Source organism: Chinchilla lanigera, unplaced genomic scaffold (genome assembly GCF_000276665.1).
Source record: "Chinchilla lanigera isolate Chin_1 unplaced genomic scaffold, ChiLan1.0 scaffold00042, whole genome shotgun sequence".
Lineage (NCBI taxonomy): Eukaryota > Metazoa > Chordata > Mammalia > Rodentia > Chinchillidae > Chinchilla > Chinchilla lanigera.
In genome coordinates, this window is record NW_004955443.1 from 8,595,872 (window position 1) to 8,616,336 (window position 20,465).

The following is a 20,465-nucleotide window of genomic DNA, read 5'->3' on the forward strand; positions in this document are numbered from 1 at the left end:
TAGACCCCATCTCTAAATGTTTTCACCTTCTCTCTAATTTGGGGGCCAAGCCTTTAACACATGGGTCTTTGAGGAACACTCCAGATGCAAACAGTAGCAGTGATGATAGCTAATATTCAGCTGAGTGCTCATGCATAGTAGACCTTATGTGCCAAGTGTTCTTCCTTTGTCTTCTCAATGCCCCATGACGCAGGTAGTAATACTCTCAATTTACAAGTGAAGACACTAAGGTTCACAGAAGTGAAATAACTTGCTCAAGATCATAGTGCAGGCCAGGGTTATAGCCCAGTGGCATAAGCGCCTGCCTGGCAAGCACAAGGTCCTGAGTTTGATCCCTGGTACAAAAAAAAAAAAAAAAAAAAAAAAGGAAAATCATAGTGCAGAAAAGAGACAGAGCCAGGATTTAAGGATAGATCTGTCTGATTTCAGAGTTGTGACCCTTGAACTCTGACAGCATGCTTTAGTGAGCAAGGCAGGCAGAGGAAGGTGTTAAGGTTCTTGAGGTCCCATGCAGGCAGGGAGAGGTCTAGGAAAAAATATTGTAAATACGTACATTTGGAAACTTTGAAATTGACACCAAGTCCAAGGGATGATTGTACAGAGGAAAAAGTTGGGTGAGAATGGTGTCCTAAGTGTCAGTCCCTGGAGGAAGTAAGCTGTGAGAATAAGACATCTTTGGAGTGGAGAAGAGAATGACCCTAACTCTGGGCTCTATCATTTATCACCTAGCATCTCATTTCTGCATATGCAAAAAGAAAAAGAAGAAGGAGAAGGAGAAGAAGAAAATAACTCGCCGTCCCACACGATATCACAGGGTATTGTGGCATCATCGCTGGGCTACTGTACACAGACATGCTCTAGGAAGTGGCAAATTCCCTTAGGATTATAACGTGCCACACGGCACAAAGGGAAAGAAGGGTCTGAACTTAGCTGAAGGTGAGGATCCTGGGGGAACGGGCCTCTGAGCTCACATGTAAAAAGTGTGATGATTATTCCTGTCAACTTGATTAGCTCGTGAGGTACCTAAGAGATCTGTAAAGCACACTTCTCATTGCATCTGAGTAGGTCATGGGGTATGACCATCAGGACACTATTTAGTCCTGGACCCCTTTCTCTCTGCCCTTTTCCTTCTCTCTGCTTTCTGGCTTCCACAAGGTGAGCAGCTTTCCTTTGCTATGGCCTCCCGCCATGATGTTTTGATTGGCCACAGGCCTACAGCAAGGGAGCCAGCGGATGGTTGTCTGAAACCTCTAAAACTTTTTTCTACTTTAAGTTGTGTATATGTCAAGGCATTTTGTCCCAGTGATGAAAAGCTAACAGACAAGGAGAAATTCCCGAGTTGTTTCAGTGGTTGGACTGGGAAGGAACCCCTGGAAGGGATAATTCCCTAAGAAAGATTCAAAATGTATGGCAAGAGGAGAGAAGAACAGGAAGAGAAGGTCTTGAAAGAACGTAAGTGAAGAGGCTGATGATGGAGGAGCCCAGTGTGAAGAAATCAGTTTCCTGCCCTAGCTGTAACCCTAACGGGTTCTTTGACAGTTAGCTCCTGGTTTTACTTTCAGAGTCTCAGGTTTCTCCTCCAAAAAATGGTGAAGTTGGTATGGCTTCAACTGGGAATGATAATACTGCCCATCTTACCCCAGCCCAGGGATATATAGGTTGTGTTGAGAAAGGTGCGACACCAAGATGGCCATTGTGAGGGCAGATGGGAGGAATGTGCTGTTGGTGTGAGGTGGGCAAAGGCACTTCACCCAGGGCCTTGCGTTTGTCCCAGAAAAACAGGAGCTGCACAATCAGGAAGCTGCAAAGGGTCAGAGGAAAGGACTCCTCAGTGAGACGTCAGCTGTACTGTGCAACTCTGGGGCCCACTTGGGCCCTGGGAAAGGGCTACGCTTTGTGAAGAGGCTGAAAGAGTGTGAGCAGGAGTGGCCAGAAGAAGAAAAGGTGACTCCCAGGGTCTGGGTCAGGGAAAGATTTTGGACACAAAAGGGGATTCACAAGCACATGCTTGAGATGAGTTGTTTAAGGCTCTAAACCCTTGCCAAGGCGAGTAACATGAAGACAGGACTTATAAGTTACCTTAGCTATATATAGTGTGTAACCTGAAAATGCATCCTCCTACAGCGCTCCTGCTTTTGAGTCTACAGTGACCCTTCTGGAAGAGAATGGAGTGGGGGGAAGGGATTCTACCGGGGACAGACAAAAGTGGAGAGGCGCTGGCTTTGAAGAATTTCCTCCCTTTTTCTGTGGTGTGTAACCAGAGACCAGTGTCAACAAGGAATCCTGCTTGGGAACGCTTTTGTCTGTGGCTCTCCTTGGGGCGGGACCTGCTTTTTCAGAGGCGATGAATTGTGAATTGTGTAATTTCAGGTTCTCCTGAACCAGGGCAGGGATTTTTGAGGGGATGAGTGTAAGAGGAGTGGCTAGAATCATTTCAGGCATCTAGGAAACTCTTGGTGTCTCTTTGTAAGATCAGACTTGGTCACATGAAATCTTCCCATTAACAGGGGAAAAGAAAATATGTGTGGGTTTGGGTATTCATGTCACATCTGAATTTGCTATAGCAAAGGGATCTATGTCAAGTCTCTGAAATAAGGTTAATCTACGAAGTTAAGAGTTAGCAAATACAGTGAAATCAGTTATTTGATATGCTTGATTACACTTGTCTGGTTAAATCTGTTTGTTGTGGCCTATGAAACTATCTGTTTTTGTGCTGCAGGGAAGGGTACCAAGCTCAGAGCTCCTGAAGGTTGGGACTGATTCTTAATCATCTGTAGTCTACATTTCTTCTCTTCTTCCATAGGCTTATCGAGGGATCTAACATTTGTTCTTGTACTCAACAAAAAATTCTGTCAGGCATTTATTTCATTCCAGCTTTCTTCTAAGTGCTGGAGATACAGAAATGTACAAAACAGACTTTTGGTCTCTCAGGATTTATAATCTGGATCAGAGAAAGACAGACCATAACATCAGCAGATTAAATAATATAATAGGGGTGAGACACGCTACAAGAAAAATATAGAGGGGTACATGAGGCAGAGGGCCAGTGTCTCTGGAGAAGAGGGGTTGGAACTGAGGGAGGGAAAGAGCCTTACTGTCCACTGAAGGATGGAGTGGGTGTCCAGGGAGGCTATAACCAAAGTGGTAGGAGGTATGACTAGAGGAGAACCAGAGAAAGAGCCTTAACCTGGGCCCTTGAAGATCACTACAAGAATCTTGAATTTCCCTCTGGGTGAGATGAGAGCTTATAGAGAGTTTTCAGAAGCAAGACAAGATCATTCTGGCTGCTGTTTTTAAATAAATGCAAGAGGGCAAATGTGCAAGCCTGAAAACAGGATGCAGTCATCTAAGCAAGAGATAATAGTGGCCTAGACCAAGGATTTACCAGATTCTAAATATTTGGAAGGAATTGGCATTTTCTCATGGAAAATGTGAGGTTGGAACGAAGTAAATGAGTCAGCATCTCAGATCTGAACATCGAGCCGGCTGGAGAGTTAACCTCCGTTTCCGATCTGAAGGCAGAGCTGGAGCTTCAGGAGAGCAAAGGCATGCTGTCAGTCACTGTTAAGAATCTGGTTTCACTCAGCTATGGAGAACAGAATGGAAGCAACATTCAGGTTAACATCAGTCAACTGGTAGAATATTCTAGGTGAAGTAAGAGAAGGCAAGGAATGTACCCTTTGACTTTGGGCTTCTTCCTGTAGGTTTGGGGAGAAATTTGGAGATGGCAAAGTGCAGTTTGGAGAGGAGATGACTTAGTGGCTGGCTGTGTCATCCAGAGCTCTGACTTCTGCAAGCACAACTACATCATTTATTCTTTCATTTGTCTTCATGAATTTAACATTTATGGAGAGCCTTAATGTGAGCCTAGTACTTCTACTCTGCTTTGATTCAAAGAAGAGTACACTGTTTCTTTGTTTTTCAGAAATGTGTAGTATAGTGGGAGGTGGACAGTAATACTGTTAACTATTTACCACTTTAAATGAACAGGGTGCTATGGGAATCCAGATGAAATTTAGATACTTTGCTTGGCGTTAGTGTATGTGGGAAGAGTTACTTGACGCCCTGTCTGGCACACTTTCATTCTTCGTTTCTTGAGCCACTTCACTAGAATCTCAGGTCAGTGATTTAAAGAATCCAGGTTGGGTAGCTCAGGGGGTGACAAACCAACCTTGTTTCTTTGCACAGCATCTGTACCTAGTTTCTTATTCTGTTTTGTGATCTCTCTCCTCTTGGACCATAGTTCCATCATTCTAAATATCTTTTCTACTTTTATATGCATTGCAGCCTCCAACATTGATTGACTGTATCTTGCCTAAAGTCCCTTCTTGGCAAATCTACTTCCTTTTCTCTGAATCTGTCTTGGGGGAAAGGGAAACTGTCATAATATGTGCACTCATTAGGCTTCTTGATGCTCTAATTTTGCCTTAAGTTGTTTCCATTTTATCAGGGAGGCCCAGGGAAGTTAAATAATTTCCCCAAATTTGTAAGACTAGAGAAGATAAAAGGAGGAGGTTGACTTTATATCCAATATTCAGAGTACTGACTGTTGTCAGGTTTTTTTTTTTTTAATAAAAGTGACCAAAGAGAGCTAGTGAGCCCCTTTTTACCACGTGAGGGCCCACTGAAAGGATGAAGAAGCAGACCTTCACCAGACACTGCCAGCAGTTCTTGGCCTTCAGAACTGTGAGAAATTGTTTTGGTGATACTGGGAACTGAATTCAGGACATTGAGCATGCTAAGTAAGCATAAAAACAAAACAAAACAGAACAAAACAAAACAATGAAAAAGGAAACCAAACGAAAACCTAACCTAAACCAACCAACAAAAACAGTACCCCCCAAAACCAAAACTGTCATAAGTGAATTTCTGTTGTGTATAAATTATCCAGCCAAAGGTATTTTATCATAGTAGCTTGAATGGACTAAGACACTGACCAATACCTTAAAGGCTCTTAGATGACCATTTCTAAAACAAAATTTTTATTCAGTTTCCCAGGAAGAAAAAAAGAGCACTACAAAATTGCCTTGTAGTTTTATAACCTCTTCATTTTTCTGCATTAAAGATCTTATCTTCCCTATGAACTTCTAGGCCCATATGGCACTTACATCTCTGCCACTAGGGTGTGTTGAATATAGTATTTTTTAACGTCAGCATGGTTATTCTTGTTTACTTCATTTATTATAATTATTCAATCATATTAATAGTACAAATCAATGTGTTTCATTGTGACAGTACCAAACACCCATTGACCATGCTTTGATCACCTTCCCTACCGTACTTTCTTGCCCTCCCCTCTCTCCCCAGTCCCTTTCCCCTTCTCTAATAGTCTGGCCTTTATTCTCAGAGCCTCTTCTTTAGTTTTCATCTATGGGAGAAACCATGGGGAAATATATATGTATGTATATATTAAAATCTCATATTTATGGCTATGTTTTCTTGGTTTTCAGTCATGTGGTCTTGTATCCTTGCTTTTCTGGGTATTTTTTATTTTTTTATTATTCTTTGTTTCTTCTTCTTTTCTTTCTTTGTCACTACTTGTGTTCAGACATTTCTATTTTTGAAAAAATTGTAGCGGGTAGCAGTTCAGTTCAGTATTATAGCACTTGCCTAACATGCACCAGGCCCTGGGTTTGATCTTCAGCATTCAGGTGGGTGTGCATGTGCACACATGTGCATATGCACAATTATAAAATTGTAAACATATTTAAAGTTCTTCAGAGTAAATCTATATTTTCCTATACTAGATTGTACCTGAGACTTGTGTAATGAAATTGTTTTAATCCAACTTCATGTGCTGTGAAACTGAATGCCTCAGGTCTTTTTTTTTTTTTTTTTAATTTTAAAGGGAAAAGAACAAAAACAAAATAACAAAATAACAAAGACAAAAAAACCCACAAAAACAATAAAAAATACAGAATTTCAAAACAAGATGATAGGAAATTAACAATGGTTGTTGTATTACATATTGTTATCTTCAAAGTAGTTGCTCAAATAACCAGATATAGGCATGTAAGATTGATCAAACAATTAAACATTAACTGTTCCTTTCAATAAACCAATAGAAATTAGTAGTACAATTATCTTAGCTATCTTGTGTGTGTGTGTGTGTGTGTGTGTGTATTCCTCTTCCTTCTTTCTTTCTTTTTTCCTTTTCCTCATCCTAGCTGTTCTTTCCTTTTGAGCAGTTTCTTTCCGTTTCACAATATCTTTTGTACCTGTCAGATTTTATTTATTCTTTCAGGTTCTTACACTAGGGAGACAATATGATGTTTACACATGGTGGGTCTGATTTATTTCACTTATGAGTATGGTCTCTAGTTGCATCCATTTACCTATAAAAGCCTTGACTTTATCTTTCTTTATAACTGAGGAATACTCCATTGTATAAAAACACCACATCTTTTTTATCCATTCCTCAGTTGATGGGCATTTGGGTTGTTTCCAAGATTTAGCTATTACAAATTGTGCTACAATAAACATGGGTGCACATATATTGCTGCGGTATGATGTTTTCAGTTCTTCTGGAAGAATACCCAGGAGCGGAACAGCTGGGTTGAATGGGACCTCTAATCCTACTTTTTTGAGGAATCTCTACACTGATTTCCACAGTGGTTGCACCAGTCTACACTCCCACCAGCAGTGGAGAATGGTTCCTTTTTCCCCACAGCCCCACCAGCATTTGTTATTGGGTGATTTTTTGATGATAGCCATTCTTTCTGGGATGAGATGAAATCTCAGTGTTTTTTAATTTGCATTTCTCAAATGACTAATGATGTTGAACATTTTTTTCATATATTTATTTGCCATTTGTATTTCTTCATCTGAGAGGTATGTGTTCATCTTAAATGCCCATTTTTGGATTGGGTCTTTGAATTTTGGGGGCCTGACTTTTTAAAATTCTTTATATGTTCTAGATAGAAGTCCTTTGTCTGAGGGACAGTTGGCTAAAGTGTTTTTCAAATTTGTGGGTTTTCTTTTTACTCTTGGTCATTTCTTTTGATGTGCAAAAATTTTCAATAAGTTGAAATCCCAGTTGTTGATTCTTTGAAGGATTTTCTGTGCAGTTTGGTTTTTATTCATGAATTCTATACATACCCCTCATAAGTGAAATAAATCAGACTTGCCATGTGTAAACATTATATTGTTTCCCTAGTGTAATCCTACCCCTATGTCTTCAAGATTTCTACCTACTTTCTCTTCCAGTAGATTTAGTGTTCCTGTTTTAATATTTAGATCTTTAACCTATTTTCACTTTAGTGCATGGTGATAGACATGGGTCTAGTTTTAGTTTTTGACATGTGGAAAGCCAGTTTTTCCAGCACCATTTATTAAAGAGGCTATCTTCTTCCAGTGAACATGTTTGGCCCCTTTGTCAAAGATAAGGTGACTGAATGTTTTTGTGGTTGTGTCTGCACCTTCCAGTGTGTTCCATTGATCCCTTATGTCTTTTTTTTTTTTTTTTTAAACCAATAACATACTGATTTTATCACAACAGCTTTCTAGTATAATTTCAAGTCAGGGATTGTGATGCCTTCTACCTTGCCTTTGTCACCCAGGATTGCTTTGCTATTCTAGACCTCTTCTTGTTCCAGATGAATTTTAGGAATGTTTTCTCTAGATCTGTGAAGTGTGCTAACGATATACTTCAATTTTGGTCAGGGTTGCATTGAATCTGCATAAGAATTTTGGGAGTATGGCCATTTTCTGAATGTTGGTTCTTCCTATCTATGAGCAAAGAATACCTTTCTATTTTCTGAAATCTTCTTTAATCTCTTTTTTCAGAGTACTGTAATTTTCACTGTATATATCTTTCACTTCTTCTGTTAGATTGATTCCTAAGTACTTCAGTTTTTCAGATGCTACTGTGAAAGGTGTGGTTTCCCTAATTTCTCTCTCAGTGTGTTTGTGGTTTGTGTATAGGAATGATATTGGTTTTTGAGTGTTGACTTTGTATCCAGCTATGCTACTGAATTTGTTTATTAATTCTAGGAGTCTTTTGGTGGAATTTTTGGGGTTTTCCATGTAGAGTATCATGTCATCTGCGAGTAATGATAATTTCACTTCTTCCTTTCCTATCCTCAATCTTTTTATTCCTCCCCCTTGTCTAATTGCTCTGGCTAATGTTTCCAGCACTATATTGAATAAGAGTGGTGATAGTGGACATCCTTGTCTTGTTCCCATTTTAAAGGGAAAACTTTCAGTTTTGGTCCATTTAGTATGATGTTGGCTCTTGGTTTGTCATAGATGACTTTGATCAGATTAAGATAAAGTCCATCTATTCTGATTTTCTGTAGGGTTTTTATCACGAATGGTGTTGGACTTTATCAAAAGCTTTTTCTGCATCTATTGAGATGATAATGTGATTTTTGTCTTTGGCTCTGTTGATATGATGTATTACATTTATTGATTTGCATAAATTGAACCATCTCTGCATTCCTGGGATGAATTCCCCTTGGTCATGTGTATAATCCTCTTGATGATTTGCTGCATTCCATTACCTAGTATTTTGAGAATTTTTGCCTCTATGTTCATTAGGGAAATTGGCCTATAGTTGTCCTTTTTGCTTGGGTCTTTCTTTGGTTTTGGTATCAGGGTAATACTTGCCTCTAAGAATGAATTAGGGAGAATTGCTTCTCTTCATTAAAGAGTTTGAGAAGAACTGGCATTAAGTCTTCTCTAAACTTCTTGTAGAATTCAGCTGTGAATCCATTAGGACCTGTGTTTTTCTTTGTTGATAAGTTTTTTTAAAATTACGTTTTCTATTTTGTTCACTGATATTGGGTTATTCAGGGTTTTTGTATCTTCTTAATTCAACTTTGGTAATTCATATGTATCTAGGAATCTGTCTGTTTCCACTATGTTTTTCATCCTTTGAGAGTATAGATTTTTGAAGTAAGTATTGTTGATCTTTGGAATTTCTATAGAATATGTGGTGATTTTACTCTTTTCATTCCTCATTACATGGATTTGAGTTTTTCTTCCCTTTTTTTGATAAGATTGGCTAGGGGTTTATCAATTTTATTTATTTTTTCAAAGAATCAACTCTTGGACTCATTAATTCTATGTATTGTTTTCTTAGTCTCCATTGTGTTAATTTCTGCTCTGATCTTTATAATTTCCTCCTTTCTTTGAGCTTTGGGATTGACTTGCTCTGCTTTCTAGAAGCTTGAGGTGCAGTTTAAGGTTGTTTATTTGTGCTTGTTTTGTTTTCTTGATATGGGAATTCACTGCTATAAATTTTCCTCTGATGAATGCTTTCATTGCATCCCACAGGTTCTGATAGGTTGTATCTGCATTTTTCATTTGATTGTAAATATTGCTTAATTTCTTCTTTAATTTCATCTGTGACCCATTGGTTGTTCAGGAGGGTGTTATTTAACTTTTATGTGTTTATGGAGTTTTTGAGACTTCTTTTGTCAATAGTTTCCAATTTCATTGCACTATGGTCAGGTAATATGCATGGGATAATTTCAATTCTTTTGCATTTACTTAAGCATGTTCTATATGCTAATATATGGTCTATTTTAGAGAATGTCCCATATGCAGCTGAGAAGAATGTGTATTCTAATGTTGGGTGGAATACTCTGTAAAGGTCTATTGAGTCCATTTATTCACACTTTTGATTTAGTTCTGTTATTTCTTTGCTGATATTTTTTCTAGGTGATCTATCTCTTTGTGACAATGGGGTGTTAAAGTCCCCTGTTACAATTGTATTACTGCTTATTTGATTTTTCAGGTCTGTTAAAATTTGTGTTAGATAGTTGGGTGCTCCTGCATTTGGTGCATATATATTTATGACTGTTATCTCTTCCTCCTGCAGTTTTCCTCTAACAAGTATATAGTGACCTTCTTTATATCTACCATTGTTGGTTTGAAGTTCACATTGTCTGCAAACAGAATAGCTACCCCCACTTTTTTCTGGGTTCTTGTTGCATGGAGTATTGTTTTCTATCCTTTGACTTTCTATCCTTTCTATCCTTTCAGTCTGTGAATTTCCTTTGGAGTTAAATATATTTCTTGTATGCAATATATTGGTGGATTTTATTTCTTGATCCACTCTGCCAGTCTGTTTCTTTTGATTGGTGGATTGAGGCCATCTACATTAATAGTTATTACTGATATGTACTGGCTTATCGTTGATATATTATTTTCCTACTATTGGTTCCCTACTTTTCCCTCTCTGTTTAATTGCTTGCCCTGCTTAGTGGTTCCTTTCTATTGTTGTTCTTGGAATTGTGGTCATTTTTATCTCTTTCTAGAATATCTTTCAGTACTCCTTGTAGGGTTGGTTTGTTGGTCATGAATTTCTTCAGTTGATCTTTGTTGTGGATGTATTTTATTTCTCCATTAATTTTTGAAAGATAGTTTTTCAGGGTATACCAATCTGGGTGGAAGTTATTTTCTTTCAGGACCTGAAATATTTCACTCCAAGGTCTTCTTGACTTGATGGTTTTTGCTGAGAAGTCTGCCATGATTCTGATGGGTTTTCCTTCATAGGTGATCTGTTTCTTTTGTCTAACAGCTTCTAATATTCTCTTCTTTTGCTGAATTTCTGGGATCTTGATTATTATGTGTCTGCATATGGATTTATTTGGGTTATGGCCCCCCCTTGGAATTCTATATGCCTCACTTAACTGTATGTTAGATTCTTCTTCGTGTTTGGGACATTTTCTGCGTTTTCTTCTACAGGTAGTCTTTTCATATCATTTATGTTGCCTCCTGATCTTTCATTGACACCTATATGGTTTTCCTTTCTTTCTTTTTTCAGCCTTCTATGGTTTTCCTTTGTCTCATATTGCAGCTGTTGAATTGTTATTTCCTGGTTCCTTGCTATTTTTAAAAGGTCTTTCCTTTTGTGATTGCCAGCTACAGTGTTGTCTTCAAGGTCTGAAAGTTGGTCTTCAGTTTTTTTCAAGGAATTTTGCCAGTTTTCAATATGAATATCTGTTTGAATCTGTTTCATGCATTCTAATGCTTCCTATACTGTTAATTCAAAGATTCCATCATTTTTCTGTGCTCCTCTATTTTTTATCTATGTCTTCTTTTGATATGCTGAGCAATTCTTTCATTTTTGTTGTCATTTCTTTTTTGCCTAAGAGATTATTCCTGATCTAATTTCTTCTATAGCCTGATGTAGTTACTTCAGTTGCAATCATTTCAGAAATTTCACATGCATGACTTCCAAGTTCTTACTTGTCAGTGTGTCTTGCACTTGTTCTGGTTGGAGTGGAAGTCTGTAATTGCATTTTGCTCCTTTGTTTTATCATTTTTGAAGCTCCTTAGGTTTTCTGGGACTCCAGGTCACCCTTGTGATGGCAGCGGGAAGCAGAGCATGGAGTCTGTTCATTTGTTGGTTTACTTCTTTATTAGATTATAAGATCCCAGAGATCAAGGGTTATATTTGTTTCATTTACCAGCAAAACAAACAATAAAGTAGAAGTGATACTATATTACTTCTAAGATTAAGTTATAAAAGTTATAAAAGTCAGTGTTACCTCCAATTTGGTCACTGCTTTCTTTATTTTCTGCTACCATGTGCTCTAAAGGAGGCCACTTACCATGTCATGAGTCACTCTGCGAAGAAGGCTACTTGTCAAATATCTGAAGCCTCCTGCCAGCAGCTACACAAGTAAGTCTGGAAGTGGACCCTCTAGGCCTTCAGAGGTCTGTAGCTTAATAGCACCCTCCTGAGACAAAACCCACAAAGCTAACCCACTTTCTACAGTCCCTAGATTCCTGACTCTCAGCAACTATATAAGGTAATACATGTTTGCTGTTTCAAGTTGTTTAGTTTGAAGTCATTTGTTACTCAGCAGCAGATAACTAATATACTTGAGCATGAATACCAGCATTGCCCTTTGTTAATCATGTGTACATTCACCTCTGGAAATCTGTTTTCCTTTTTCAAAATGTACTGTTACTGAAGCATAATCCATGATACATAGTAACTTTTTAATAAATATTTTAATGTTTATAGTACTTATCATTTAAAAAATGAACAGTTAAGAACATAGAAAGTTATAGAGCAGCTATGAAGAAACACAAAACTCAAAAAGAATAGCTACATCCACCCAGTAAGTATAGGAGCATATCATTAAATGTCCTAGCTACCTAGGCCCTAAGAGCTTCATTGAGTCACAGCTCACATAGTAAGGAAAAGTTGCCAGAACATCTGTATTGTTTTTTCATTCTTTTAGATGGTTATCACACTGACATATATAATACACATTGCCTTGTTGCCCTTAATAGTGTGCTTGTACCTAAGGTGGTTTCAACAGTCTGAAAAATGTTTCAGTAGAGCAGTGGTTCCCCAACTTTACCATGTACCAGAGTCACTTGGAGAGCTTATGACATGCTCATTGCTGGAACCTACCCTAAAAGTTTTGAATCAGCAGTTCCATGGTGGCCCCTGAACCTTTGCTTTTCCTGTGGTATGGGTATTGGATATTGAATGCCCAGGGACTTCACAATGAGCTAAATTCCCAGCCCCTTTTAATTTTTAAATTTGAGACAGGGGCTCACTAAGACATTAAATTGCCCCGGCTAACTCAAACTTGCAATCCTGCTTCAGCCTCTTCCCTTGCATCTGTTCCCACTCCTGCCTGCCCTCACACTTGTTCCAGCTGATAAGATTCTGCCCAGACTGCAGTGCAGAAGAAAGGCTTTGTCCACTTCCTTGCTCCCATGGTGTCTTTACACCATTGGTTGCTTCTTAAGGATACAGTGTGATGACTTGACTGATGTTTTCCACTCTTAGAATTCCAGAAAGCTGTAACATGGGTCACTTCTTATGCATCTGGAACACTCTTACCTTTTATAAGTGATTTGCTTCAGAATGGCTGGTATATCTGACAGTTTGTCCCCAGCTACAGAAAGGGAAGGAAGAAGGACACCAGTTAGATGTCAAGTGGGTTCTGTCTGTCTGTGTTCATTTTCCCCGAGCTGCTTCCAGCTGCCTGAGACCCAGGTTAGAAGAGGACCTCATCTATCCCAGTAGTGAGGCCACATGGACATTAAAATGAACAAAGAAGCCAACCTGTGCTCTTAGCTATTTTAGAGTTGGTTTTCTTCCCAATGTTTTGCTTATTCTGGAGTGGCTGTGCCGATGCAGGTACAGATAGGGTGCGGCCATTCTCTGTGCACATTGTTGCTGGTGGTCTGAGCCAACTTGCCCTCACCTCCCACAGCTCTGCCTCGGAGCCTAGTCTTGGGAAGTTAGCATTCTTGCTGTAATCTCGGGCTGCTGCCATGAGCTTTGGGCAAAAACAACAGGACTTTCTCTAGAGAATTCCAGAGTGTGTCTCACCACTGCCTTTGACTGCTGTTTGCATGAGTTTGGGGGAGGGTTTTTCCCAAATAAGGAGACTGGAGTGTCTTCTTGGTTGGGGATGCTATTCTGCAGGACTAGAGTTGGAAGTGTTTACACAGATACATTTCATATTTTACTTGCCCTTTAGATGAAATGCTGAACATTCCCATTATACTGACTTCCTTAAATTCTGCGCTTTATCCTGTTGAAGAGAGTTAGAGATGCTGATGCTTGGTAAGTGGCTTTGGAATTGCTTACACACCTTGTGCCAGGAACGCACTGCAGAGGGATTTGACAAGAAGCAGAGGTGGCGAGTGGAGGCTTTGACAGCTCCCAGAGGCGCTGCCTTGAGGCTTTGGTTAGGGCAACTCGTTCTCCTCTAGACCTTTCCTGTGTTTGTGTGGAGTTGGGCTCAGCAAATTGTTACACACCTACTCCATACTAGACACAATTTCCGGGTAGGTGCAGGGGACATCAGGACTAATAGAATTCTGTCCTGGCCTCCAAGAAGCTCAGGGCTTTGTTGGGACGGGGACTGGTTATGTTGACTTCAAGATGCCCACCAATATTTGCTACTCCTTCCCTTGAATCTGTCCCTGCTTCTAGCTTTGACCAATGAAATGTATTAGAAGGAATGTCATATAACTCCCACCTTGTAAGAGCCTGACTTCTAAAGAGACCACCATGACATGAGAAAGTCCAAGCTAGCTACAGACAGTGACAGTGTGGGAGGAACACTGAGGCCCTGCATGTGTGAGTCAAACCATGTCAGTGGACCAGTGCTGGCTGGGTACAGCTGAGAGAATGACTTCTGCTGATACCACATGAAGCAGAGCTGCCTAGCCACACCTTGCCAGCTGCATTCTTTACCCACAGCACTGTGAACAAATAGAATGGCTGTTGTTTTAATCCATAAATTTTGGGGTAGATTGGTATATAGCAGTAGATAGTGAGATAAACTTGTATATTCTTAGGTAATGATGGAGGCATACATGGGATGCTTTAGGAACATAGAAAGGTACCCAAGCCAGGCTATGGCAATGACAGCATGACCATAGAGTGCTTCCAGAGAAGGTGTGCTTGTGTAGAGCATCCTCTCCAAAGGCTTACATTTGAGCCAGGCTTAGGGGAGGGTGAACCCCATTTAGGTACAGGAGAACAGCGCAAGAAAATGTGGAGGTAAAGAGCAGCATGGTACACATGCAAGGGATCATGGTACACAAGCAGATGTAAGGCAGGGAGTTAAGGACAAATTTGCAGAGGTGTTCATAATAATAGTAATAGTAGTGATAGGTAAGTTTTATTGAACACTCACTATATGACAGATATGGACGAAGTTTTACATGATTTAACCATTTAATTCTTTATCTTTTTACAGTAGAAGAAAATGAGGGACAAAGAGATGCACTTGCTCTAGGGCACAACAGCCAGCAAGGGCAGAGTAGGGATTTGAGCTCAAGCAAAACCTTGAAGAATTTTGTCTCCCTCCTTAATGATGCTGAAATTTGTTCTGTGGGTGATGAGGGGTGACCTAAAGGTTTAAAATAAGGGAGTAGCATGGCCACATCAAGATATGCTGTATTGTGATTTTCCCATTTCTATTGCAGTAAAGTCTTCGTTTGTAAGCTTAATTCACTCACTTGTATATCAAGCATTTGTATATCAAAGTGAATTTCTCCATAACAAATAATGGAAACTCAGATGATTCATTCCACAACCCCAAAATATTCGTATAAAAATGATTATTATGCTGTAATATAATATAAAATAATAAAGAAAATACAAAATATAAGGAGAAATAAATTAATCTGCACTTTCCTTTGAAAACCTTGTGGCTGGTGTGAGGGAGACAAGAGAGAGGAGGGTCATTATGCAGGACAACTTTCACTATCACTGATGGAATCACTACTATTCATTGGCTCAATGGAATCTTTTTCTTTTTGTATAACTTTAATAAGGAACCTATCCAATGACATTTGCTTTTGCCTCCTTTTGAGGATTTTGGGGAAATGTGACTGTCTTATTTGCTTTTCTCTTGTTGCTGAGGCAAAATACCTGACACTTAATGTTAAAGAAGAAAAGATTTATGTAGCTCACAGTTTGTAGAGGTTTCAGTCTATAATCAGCTGGCTCCAAGGTAGGGTGGCATTTCAGAGGAGAAACAGTTCATGGTGGATAGAAGGTAAAGTAAGCAAGAGACCTTAGCAACTTTTTTCTGTCCCTTTTATACTCTAGGTATCAAGATTAGGGTGGTGCCAAACCAATCAGTGGACTGATTTAGTAATCACCCACTCTTAATCCTAGCATTGTACCATGAATCAATCACACACTCTAGATCCAGCCACCTCTGAAAAAGCCCCACCTATGAGCCCATGAAACTTTGGAGGGACATCTAGTCACAAACCATAACAGTGACATTGCATTGTTGTTAAACAGATTCATCACTCACACTACTACAGCCTTATTTGGCTGGTTCTTTTCTACAAAATTTTGTAGTTTCCCACATTTTACACATCTCCCTAATTTCATTTGAAAGAAGGGATTCCTCCAGCTTTTTCTCCTACTCTTCTGGAGTCTGGATCTCCTCCATAACCTCTTGCTGATGGGAGAACCACAGTCCTGCAGCCAGAGAATCATTGACTCAATTGTGATCATGTGACGTTTGGAGTCATGTAATACATTGCAAGACACTGCTTGTTTATTAAGTTAAAACTTATTAGAAATGTCTGCTCATCTTGTGAAACACTTATGGGACAAATCAGTTACAATCCAAGGTTTTACTGTGTTTTCATTGCCTGTTGTCTATTTCTCTGTAGTAAGCAGCAGAGAATTCCTCATAATGAGCAGGACCTATGAGATTATCTTTGAGGGACATAGGGAAGCAGGAAGGTATGAGGGGGTCACATGACACTCCCTGGCTGCTCATGGAGGTAAAAGGGAGGACAGAATGCCCAGGGAGAGAATGACTGTTAGCTACCAAAGAGAGGAAGGTGGGGCCACACCCTTGACCCCACAGAAGAATGAGACTAGCAGACAATGGGAGTCAGCCCATTCTACGTAAGATCTTTTAAATCAAGGCATAGATAGACAATCTACTTTTCTCTCTTTTCTCCTCCCATAGCCTTTCAGGTGATTCACATCAAAATAGTAAAACAACTGTTGGGTTCCTAAGAGCAATTAGCAAGGAAGAGAGCATTTCACAAAAATTTGGAACCACTCATCTGGCCATGGCCACTGCTTTCTGAAGGGGCTCTTGTGGGTGAGCCATGGAACAGCTGTTCCAGAATGCACCATGCCGATATTCTCTCTGTTCCTTGCCCTGAGCAGCCCCAGTGGAGATGAATCTGTGTGCAGACTTTCACACCATCACTCAAGCAGCTTTTTGTGCAGTGGGGGAAGAAAGATCTGACTTAGGGTGGAAGCTGGGGGATCTGGTCTCAGACTTAGCTTCTCTGACACTTGTTTTGTGTGATATTGGCAAATGTCTAAAATTTTCTAGGGTGCAGGATTCTTGTCTGTAATATGAGGCTGTTGGATTAAGGTTAATTTAACCACAAATCACCCAAAGGCATGAATACTATGTCAAGGTCTTTGGTGGCTGTCTTTGAAGGTGTATACCACAATCTCAGTACCACATTTAACCATAGTTAATGTGTGCTGAGTGGGTACTAAAAGCCCAACCTCTTGCCAAGCACTTTATTTATTTATTTATTTATTTATTTAGAGACAGGATCTTGCTGTGTAGTTCAAGCTGGCCTTGAACTCACTATGTTACCCAGGCTGGCTTTGAACTCATGGTGATCCTCCTGCCTCAGCTTCTTGGGTGCTGGGATTATAGGCATGTGCCACCACACCTGGTGCTAAGCACTTTATATATTTTATATATGAGGATTATTTATTTATTCTTCATAATAACTCAAGATTAATGAAGCTTTTTCTTTTTTATTTATCCTCATATTAAGTATGAATTTTTATTATTTCCTTGATGATTCAAAACAAACGTTGTCTAATGATCTTGAAAGTAATCCACATAATCAGAATATTTTCTAACTTAAGAGTTCTTGTGCCATTCCCACGTGAACAGGCAGCCGTTTCACAATGTAGACTTAATAATGGAATATTATACATTACTGATAAGGAACTAGAAGTACACATATCAACTTCTATGAATTTCATAAGTACAGTGAGCCACAAAATGCACACTGCAAAATGCCTACTTTATCTCACCATTTATACAGAGTTCAAAACTATAAAACAATATACATACTCTGGGGTATAGCTTAGTGATAGGTCATTTGCCTAGCATGTTTGGTGGCCTGGGCTTAAATCTCAGTACCACATACATGCAAAAAAGTGCTATATATTGTTGAGGATACATATCTATATTTTTACTGAGTAATAAAAACCCATGACATTGTCACCATCACATTCAGGATAGTAGTTACCTCTGGGGAAGCTCTGAGGTCATCAGAGAAGGGACAAAGAGATTTCACTTCCAGGGCAATGTTTGATTAGTTCAGGTGAGTGACAGCTACACATACGCTTAGGTATAATGTAAATATTGTATGATTTAATGATTTAATTTTAATGATGTAAAATTCAGTTCATTGTTTTGAAGTAGTATTCTTCAAATTCAACATGGTAATCCTTACAAATCAATCCATATTGCTCTTCATAGATAAAACTGTTTTCTGTTAATGAGATATTTGTAGAGAGTAAACACACACATTTAAAACCTTGCCTAAAATTCGACAGGAAGTTATACCCCAGCATTTCCACATTATCCTGTGGTCACATTGGTCAGCATGTTCATTGTAGAGAGATCACCCAAAGGCATGAATACTATGTCAAGGTCTTTGGTGGCTGTCTTTGAAGGTGTATACCACATGTTCCACCTATATTTTTAACACATTATTGTATTTACTTTTAATATTACTTGTCTAAAATTATCTTAATGTTTTGTTTCAGACCCACTTCCTTTTCAACAGAAGGTGAAATTTCCAACAGCAGGAATTTCAATTTTTTTTTTTTTTTTTTTTGGTTTTTTCTCTGGTACCAGGAACTGAACTCACAACCTTGCGCTTGCCAGGCAGGCGCCTTTGCCACTGAGCTAAATCCCCAGCCCCAGGAATTTCAACTTTGTATTGCTATACTTACGACAGCAATACCTAAAACAATGTTAGGTGCATAGTTGATACTCAGTATTGAGTATGAGATAGATGTTATTATTATACCAGTTTTGTACATAGAAACAGAAGTTTGGAGAAGTTAAATTGTCCAGTGTTACATAGATGGCAAGTGGTAGAGCGAGCATCAATTTATACATGCAGACTTATTACCAATAGCTTATTCGGGTCCAATCTGCGGACTCCAGTGCTGTTATTATGCAGGTAGAATGATGCCCAGATGTGGAGAGCAGCACAAGTGCTGGGGTGGGCATTCCTGGGCCATATAAGGAGGAAGTGTATGAGTGTCTGTGTGTGCATGTATGTGTGGTTAAGATGAAAGACAGAGAGAGAGAAGATGTGGGGGAGAGAGAGAGCTTTGCAGTTAGATTATTAAAATAGAGAGAATGTACTTTGGACAGCTGTCTTGACCTAGACCTGGAGATTATACTTTGACTTGAGGGTTACTCACCTCTACATTCTTTGAAAAAAATGTGTCTCTAAGGAATTACCTTATTAAAATGACTAAAATTTCTTTTAGAACTCCCACACCAATTTAAGTTGCTATTTGACTAGCAAGCATATTGTTGAATTATACATGATTGCTAATTTGATTATGTTTGTGGGAATTATCCATTTTCTGGATTATTTGCCAAAAAAAGAAAAGTACTGTCTTTTGGCCACCCACTCTCCATTCTCCCTCCCAGCTCCTGAAGGAGGGGCCCTGGTATTCATCAAAACACAATAGGGTCCTCTTAGAACAATGCCTTATCCACCCACTCTCCTGGCTGGGGAGCTGGAAAATTGGGAGGTAGAGAAATGTTATGAAAGTGCCTCCCTTGCTCTTGTCTCCTCTGGGCCATTCTGGGTGTTGAGTTTTGTTGAGTTTTTCTGGGTGTAGCTAGGAGTGTTGTCTGTGCGGGAAGGAGATCTTTGAGTGAGACCAGGATGAGTGATATTCAGGAGAAGGCCACCAAAGTTGGTTGTGAAGGCTGGCTCTGATCTTGCCTCAGAGGAAAGGTGATGATAGACCCCCAATTTCTATAGGCTCCACGTGGTTTATACATGCAGAAAAGCAGAGGGAGGGTCAATGCAGAAAGCTTACTTACGAAAAAAGAATCTTTGCCTTTAGGTGGAAACACCCTCAGGAACATGTCAGTGGCTGTGGTTAGCTGGACTCAGACCCGACCTGGCTGACAGATGGAAATAACTTTCCTCTCAAACAGTGAGTTCGTCTTCACCAAGAGTATCTAGACGGAGGCTGGATAGCCATGTGTCAAGGATTTGCAACCTTAATACCATCTGTAGATTTTCTATGTGCTTACACGTTAGGCCAAAACTTATTCAAAGAACATTCTCCTAGGGCCCCACCTTTTCTTTTCCATGACTCCCTCAGGAGGGGGCCATAGCACAGTGCTGAAGAGCACAGCTAGGAGTTTGTCAGCTTTACTTTGTGCCCTGGCTCCAGCACTCACTAATTATGTGATCCTATACAAGTTACTTGACTTCTTTGTGCCTCTGTTTCCTCTAATGTAGAATGGGGACAATATTCCCATATGGGTTTTTTAACTTATAGAGGAGTTTTACAACAGTGAAATTGGGATAATACATGTAAAGCTCTTAGCCCACTATGTTTTATTCAATAATTCATTTTATAAACATATGAGTGAGACCTTGTGCCAGGCATAGGAGAAAGGTGAAGGACACTGAATTCTGGCTCTCATGAAACTTACATCCCAATATGTGGGGGATGGTAGGCAACATAATGGCCCCCCAAAGATGTTCACATTCCCATCCTCGAAACATGTGAATGTTTGTTACTTCACAAGGAGGGATTGGGGTTGCAGATGGAATCAAAGTTGCAAATCAGCTGAGTTTAAAATAGGAATATTAGCTTGGCTTATCCAAGTGGGTCATGTAATCACATCCTAAAAGATGGAAAAGGAGGCAGAAGAGTGTTAGGGGGATGCTGTGATGTGGTGTGAGAA

The 20,465-nt window shown here is 39.5% G+C and overlaps 1 long non-coding RNA gene across 2 annotated transcripts in view; it reads left to right on the forward strand.

Annotated features, from left to right (window-relative positions):
• The window catches only part of LOC102007602, a 128,269-nt gene that overhangs the window by 3,740 nt on the left and 104,064 nt on the right, over nt 1-20,465 (forward strand). The window contains exons 3-6 of one of the 2 annotated variants that reach the window (XR_262197.2): nt 730-936; nt 11,550-11,632; nt 13,461-13,546; nt 19,610-19,694. This is a non-coding gene — a long non-coding RNA (uncharacterized LOC102007602). Of the gene's footprint in view, nt 1-729; nt 937-11,549; nt 11,633-13,460; nt 13,547-19,609; nt 19,695-20,465 lie in introns of those variants that run through there. The other variant, XR_262196.2, reaches the window with a different exon arrangement.